Source organism: Athene noctua, unplaced genomic scaffold (genome assembly GCF_965140245.1).
Source record: "Athene noctua unplaced genomic scaffold, bAthNoc1.hap1.1 HAP1_HAP1_scaffold_170, whole genome shotgun sequence".
Classification (NCBI taxonomy): Eukaryota; Metazoa; Chordata; class Aves; order Strigiformes; family Strigidae; genus Athene; species Athene noctua.
The window spans coordinates 22,257-29,718 of NW_027437641.1; the positions used below are offsets into that span (position 1 = coordinate 22,257).

Below are 7,462 nucleotides of genomic sequence, written 5' to 3' on the forward strand. Positions count from 1 at the left end.
GACATCTGGACTTTGCTTAACAGCGGGACACTGCAAGAGGACCACATACTTCTCTCCTTGAATAATTCTAAGAATCACACCTATTCCCCGAACTAATTGTAATAACCCAGCCCTTCCAAATGAATATGTATGGTTTTTTGTAATAAATATCTGGCTACTTGCCAGAGACGGTGTGCAAGCTTTGTGAAGAAATCCCCTTGCACCCCGACTGGAATAAACATGCCTGCTTTATAACTCTTTCTGAGTTGTAGAGTTTGTTTCCGCGCTTCACCTTCATCACGCAGATCCATAGGGAGCCCCTCATCATGCCAACCTGGAGGCGCCCCACATCACAGAGTAACTCCTCATTGTTCAGACTCGAGGAGCCCTTCATTGCGCTGTCTTGAAGAAGCCTTTCATCACACCACGCTGGGTGAGCCCCTCCTTGCACCGCCCCAGAGGACCCCCTCATTATGCCACTTGGAGTAACTTTTCAATGTGCAGTCTTGGAGGAGCCCTTCAGTGTTCTGTCAGCTCTTCTTGGAGCCTTTGTCACACTGCCCCAGAGGAGCCCTACACTGTGCTGCCCCAAGAGGAGCCCCTCATTGTGCTCTGTCAAAGGAGCCCCTCATAGCACCTCCCCGGAGGAGCCCTTCACCATGCTGCCCGTTAGGAGTCCTTCATTGTGCACCGGACTCTTCTTGGAGTACTTCATCATTATCCCCCAGAGGAGTCCTCCCAGGCCCTTATGGAGGAGTCCTTCATCAGGCCACACTGGGGGGGTCCTTCATCATGCCAGTCTGGAGGAACTCTTCACTGCCCCTCCTGGCTCTTCTTGGAGTTTGTCACTGTGCCACCCCTGTCAAGGCCTGCATGACGCTGCCTGCCTCTTTTTGGGAGTTCTGCACTGTGCCACCCAAGTCTTCTTGGAGTCCTTCCTGTGCTGCCCAGCTGTTCTTGGGAGTCCTTCTCCATGCCACCCTGGAGTAGCCTTTCTCTGTGTGACCTGGCTTTTCTGGAGTCCTTCACTGCGCCACCCAGGTCTTGTTCATCACAGCCTCCTGGAGGGTTCCTTCACCACCCTGCTTTAGGGGGTTGTTCACTGTCTGACTCTCCTGCTCTCTTCATCACCTGTGATTTTTCGGAGTGTTTCTCCAGGGAGCCCTGGAGGGTGTCCTTCAGTACCTGTTCTTTTGGGGAACACTGCCTTGTTGGGCTTTTTTGGAGACACCCACCACATGGCTCTTTTTGGGGTGTTTCACCCTGTGGCTTTTTTCTTGATTTCTGCAATGCCTGGTGTATGTTGGAGTGCTTAATGGCACCATCGTGGAGCAGTGCTTCACTGCCTCGCTGTTTTGGAGCGCTTCCGCACCTGTCTTTTATTGGAGCTCTTCAACACGTGGCTCTGTAGTAGCCCTTCATCACCCTGCTGTGTGGAGCACTTCACTGTGTGTCTTTGGAGTGCTTCAGCGTTTGGCTTTTTCGGAGTGCTACACCCCCAGATTTTATTGCTGTGCCTCAACATGTTTTCTGTGATGCATGCTTTCTGTCTGTTACCTTCCATGTTTTTCTTTTGGAACCAGCAGGTGAGCAGGTTGATGAGTTTACATGGGCTTTTTATGTTCCTTGGTGGTCTTTTGAGCTCAGGGGTGTCTTTTTCTGGGGACTGTGACCATCTTTGTGTCTTCTCTTCTGTCAGTTTTACCAAGTCCTGGTTTTGAGGGAGGTGACTTTGTGCTTTGAGCAACTTCGTGCTCAGTGTTGATTCTTATTATTCAGGATTCCTGTGGTGGCTTTATATCAGGTTTTGTTCCTCCTTCTCTTGCTCTGGATGGTATTAGGAAGGTCACTTTGGAAGCTGCAGTGCTGCCTGTCTCATCGGTGGTTTGGGGACTGTTCCTGGCAACGTGTGTTAGGGTGGAGTCTATAGAACAGGATCCTAACAGAGCGTAAGAGAGAAGAGGATCTCTGGTGAGTCCAAGGGAGTAGTTTCTTGTCTTATCTCAATTCTGCTTGCTTCTGCTTAATGGTGTTGTTTTTTCAGCGCAGATGATATCCAGTGTTTTGAAAGGGGGTAGCCCAAGCACCTAGTGAGGGTCACAGCCCTGCCGACACAGGGAGCGAGGGAGAATTCAGACACCAGAAGTGATGGGTAAGTGCCTAGGTGCCTGAGTGACAAAAGCTGGAGCATCTGTTGCTACTTTTTGGAGGCCCAGAAATCCTGGGAATATCTGTATGTCCCTGTCACCAAGGTAGCTGGTGCAAGGTGGTGCAGTTTCCAGGGCAGTGCAGTAGGCGTATGATGCTGTGCTGCAGAGGCAGCAGCTGGAGGGTGCTGTTGCCACAGGAAAGGCTGCCAGGCTCAGAAAAGAAGGAGCTCAGTTAAGTCTGAGCTGCTGAGTGAGTGAGTCAGTCTTCAGGGAAATTTCATGGCCTGGCTACTGTGACCCACTCTGGGGTCTTGCAGGCCATCCTCCTTTGGTAGAGGGGCAATGGTTGGAGTTTCTTTTCCTGCTCTTGCTTTATTAAAATACATACTTTATTTTCTCAGTGCCTGTTGCTGAGAATAACTGCTTTTTTTTAATCCTCTCTTAGCTGTTCAGGGTCACCATTTTAGTTTCTAGTTACACCTGTTTTTTTTTTTTATTTTTCAGAGAGCCAGTGTGAAGGAGCAGGGACTGGATTTTACCTTCAGTTATCCCTGGAGGAGCTGCTGCAGAAGAAAACAAGCCTATGGTTTTGGGAGCTGTGCCACAGGAGGACAGCTGAGCTAGAATCAGGCATCATGATAGCACTACATTTTTGCTTTTGGCAATAAAAATTGTAGCAAGCCACAGCTGAGACTTGGTTATTCACTGCATGGTTATCTAAACCCTGCTAACAGCTCTCAGGAGGATGATACCTCACCCCCACCTACTGCTTGTCCTTGACACATCCCACAGTTCCTGCGTGGTGAAGTCCTTATTGCTGCTGTGCCAGTGGAGCAAACAGCAGGCAACTGATGGCTGTGGAGGTCTCGCTGCAGTTTTTAGTGCCTTCCAGTGTGTAAGAGCTTGTGCTGGAAGGGGCTGCTTCTCCTCTGCGACAGATGCTGCCTTCCAGCTTGTGCTTTTCTTTCTCTGTTTAAGCATGGCTCTTGCAAGCAAAGCTTCAGTTAGGTGCGATCCACATTCAATTCCCTCACTGAATGTTGCCGGTCAGTGTAAGTGTGAAGGCGTTTCTGCAGGGAGCAGCCGGGCAGGAGGCAGCAGGGTAGCCCCCACCTGAGAGGGAGCCAAGGGAGCACCCATCTCTGGAGCACCCACTGGCACCCACACTCCCTAGCCTGAGTTGTGTGGGTGGGTACAAAAAAGCCCTTCTGTTATTTTTAGTTTTTCCTGCACAACTCACTATAGGGAGCGTGGGGTCTGGCCCCCTCCCTCAGCTACTCTGGTTGGACTGTCCCCTGCTGCCTGAGGGAGTCACTCAGGTCAGGACCTGGCCAGCTGCACACTTCTGCACTTAAAGGGAGTTTTTAAGTGACTTTAAGAGTCTTCTAAATTCTCCATTTAACTGTAGTCATGGGTGGCAGGCAGGCCCTGGCCAATGTAGGTACCCCTAGGTAATGTACCCCATTACTCCCTTGATGAAATCAGTTCTGTGGGCACAAAAATCCTCCATGGGGTTTCTGTCCCCATGCAAGGTCCTTGGGCTCGCTGCCTGGGCCCCTGGTTGCTGGAGCTCAGTTTAGGAGCAGACATTGGTCCCTGAAAGTGAAGCCCACGACCATTTTTTGGTGTTTGGAGTTGGTGCAGACACAGGCTAAGGACTTGCTTGGCTACTCTGATCAGGGAACAGGAGACCGCCACCCTTCCTGGGTGGGAATCCCCCTCTTTCTGGGGATGCTGCTCACAAGTGCAGTTGAGGGCAAAGCACAGTTTTTTCTCCTGCCCTATCCAGTCATTCAGGCTGAAACACTGCTTTGCTGCTGAGAAGACCCCAAAATGTCAAAATACAGCAATGTTGCAGACCGCAAAAGCTAAATCCACAAAATGGGCTGTGGCAGCTGCTGCTTTACTGCCCTTCTCAGGGACAGGGACGTGGTGATGTCTGAGAACACTGGGCAGGCCAGACCAGAAGAGGTCTCTTGGAGCTCTCAAAGTGATTTCCAGAAATGTAAAGCGATTCTTTCCCCGGTTTTTGCTTGGCACTGTATTGCTTGGTGGGGGATGAGCTTTTTATTTTTTTAATAACTCAGCCTGAGGTAGATTTCCAGGTGTGGAAAATTGTCATTTGTTTGGCTTTGTTGCACCAGGAAAAGTCTAGGAAAAATAGGTGAAAGGAATATCAGGACACTCTAATAACAGGTAGTATTGCTAGCTAATCCCCAATAACTGGTGCAGGTTTCAGGAGATAAATATGGGTGCAGTTTCAGAAGAAACCCTGAGATTTCAAGAGAAACTCCAAGGTTAAGCCTCTTGATGATGGAATACTGCAACTCTCTGGTCCTTTAAATTTCTTTGGCATGCTGGGAAACAAATGGATTTAGTACTTACCCCTATTCTAATCTGTCATTTTGAAGAATGATCTCAGTAATTGTTTTGCCTAACAGAGGAAATTTTGATACCCTTTCCAACATGTATATTTTAAGAGCAGCTAATGACGAGAGGATTTGAGCACTTTAATGGATTTGAATATCCTTTTGCATTAAACTTAATTGGCCGGCCTGGTAGTTTTTCTTTAGCAGAAATGGGAGAATTGACATTAGTCACTTGAGTAGGAAAACTGTGGCTAAGGGGAAAATCTAAAACATAGTTCACAATGTTGATATTTACTCCATGTTTACTGTTTTATTAGTAGGATTTGTTTCTCACTTTAAGTACACAAATAGACAAATTGTTTACAAAAGCCATTTACTCCAAAAGTAGGTGGTACCACATACTTTAAAACAGGAAGCATTTGTCATCACGATAGAAAAGACTCGATTTCAGTACACAAAAGTCCATGATATCTTATGTGTAGTTTAAATGAGTAGGTATTACTGCTACTGTCACCTGCTTTATCACAGTTATCAGTTAAGATACACCATCCTGGAGCTGCATAAAATCAGAATAGTAAAAACAGCTCTGGGGGAAGCAATGCACAATTCATCTTGAGTTGTTGCCTCACCTTTGACCAGACAATGAGCTACTCAACTCAACCACTGACTGGCTTGTGGAAGCCTAGAGTCTGTCTCCATTGGTTGCAGAAAGACAGATCATCTCAAGATCTCTATGCTATTTTGGCCCTACTTGTACTTTATTTTGAAGTTGTACACAGGCTTGGTAAAATGTCTAGATCTGGTTCAGCAGGGTGTTTTTCTTCCCACTAGCATGCTATAGTTTTATATGGGTCCCTCTGCAAACCAAGCTGAAACACAAGTTGAAACCCATGAAATACCATCTGAACATAAGAAAACCCTTCTTTACTGCAAGGACTGTTGAACACTGGCACAGGTGGTCCAGGGAGGCTGTGGAGTCTCCATCCCTGGAGTCAGTCAAAGCCCAGCTGGACACAGTCCTGGGCAGCCTCTTCTAGCTGACCCTGCTTGAGCCGAGGGGTGGACTAGACAATCTGGAGTTGCTGTTCTCCACCTCTGTGATTTTGTGATTGATTCTTTGAAGAGCTCAGCGAATCAAGGCAGCAGAAGTTGGCCATAGCCTGGAGGTGAGAGAAGGTAACATCCCTTCAAAATGTAGCTGTGCCATTTCCAAATACATAATAAACAGAGTCAGCACTCTACATAAAACTACAGAGTGGAATGTTGATAGAATATTTTTAAGCAAGGTGTCACAGGAAGAGATGAGGTTTTCGCTAGACTGTGAAGCAGTGTTTACCTTTGTAGAGAATGTGCCTTTCATAAGAGCATGCTGCACATTGGACCATAGAAAGCTGGTGGTCTGTAGACTTTGAGGAGCTTCATCATCAGGGGTAAACTGAGAGGATAAAGAGTGACATGAAGCAAAATGGGCTTTTTTTGCCTTCCTTCCTCTTATGAGCAGAAGGAAAAGGACACCAAATATCTTAAAGGTACAAATGATAAGCTCCAAGGGGTTAAGAGATTTCTCTTCAGAAGAAACAAAGAGGCATCATTGCTAGGATCAGCAATCAACTCTTACATCATTGTAGTATGCTTTAATGCATTCATAGGTTATTTTTTTTTGTTTGTTCATCTTCAATTTTAAACAACTGTAAAATGAGTATCTACCTCCCAGATTTACAGATGGGTGAACTGAAGCACAGCATCAGTCTGAGTTACGGGGTTATACAGCAGTCCAGTGAAAAGAGTTCTGGTGGAAATACATAGTAGGCTGCTTTTAGAGGGCTCTCACCAACGGTGGGTATTCCCACAGACAAGAGAGAAGCTTCTGAGAAGGCATTATTTCCTCTTTAGCCCCTCTCTGAAATATGTGAGATTCAAACTGCAGAAAATTTATTTCGGTTTTAGGCAGTCTACCTCCTCTGTGACTGGCATTGCACTTGTTCTCAGGTCGAAATCAGTGCTAGATTTGCTTCCATTATATGTCGATCTCCATCTCAGTAACATGATCTTCTTGAAATACTTCATGGTGTTGTTTTTTACAGTTACAAAACACATGGTGTTTATCATGCTGTTACTCATAGCAATGCATTCAACTATATAAAAAGCAGTAAGATAATGCTTCTCTTTCACGAAGATGGTGGGGAAAAAGTCATGGACAATTGTAAAGCCGTAGAAGGGTGCCCAGCAGAGAACGTAGGCAGTCAGGATGCACATCAGTACCATAACAGTTTTTCTTCTGCATCGAAGCCTCTTTCTGATGTGTTCTGTCTGAAATGCTGGTACGGTTTTAAACCAGAGCTCCCGTGATATCCTGGCGTAACACAAGGTCATCACAATGATAGGTGCAACAAATTCAATGCCAAAGATAAAGAGGGAGTATGATTTGTAGTACATCTGCTGGTCAGCTGGCCAAATCTGACCACAGAATATTTTCTCCTGGTTTTTCACTATAAATAACACTGTTTCAGTAGCAAAATACACAGATGGAATATCTACAAATATGGAGACAGTCCAGACCAAGGCGATTATGAAGGTTGCTGTTTGATAATTCATGCGTGGTTTCAGTGGGTGAACAATGGCCAGATACCTGGAACAGACAAATACATACAAAATGAAGTCTGAAGACACTTAGTCAGAACACAATTCCAAATACAAGTTGTCAGAATTAGGCAGAAGGGAATTGCTGTAGTTGATAAAAGAGAGAGCCTAGCCAACTTGTCTATGAGGAGAGTTAAGAAAATTTTCCAAAGTAAGAGCCTAGAGCTGAGTTCCTAAATCTGGGCAGAAACTCTGGAGCAAGGGGCTGAAGGGTTTGTTAGGAGGGTGGGTACTTGGCAATCTGAAAATCTGAGCATGCATTAGGGTGTCTGGGGATCGTTTTAAGACCTCAGTCCAACTCCCTCCTGTTTACAAGATTGAACT

General features: G+C 46.2%; 1 pseudogene; it reads right to left on the bottom strand.

The window, feature by feature from the left end:
- Positions 1 to 6,430: 6,430 nt before the first annotated feature.
- LOC141955375 (prokineticin receptor 2 pseudogene) lies at positions 6,431 to 7,167 on the bottom strand (annotated as a pseudogene).
- Between the last annotated feature and the right edge of the window lie 295 nt (positions 7,168 to 7,462).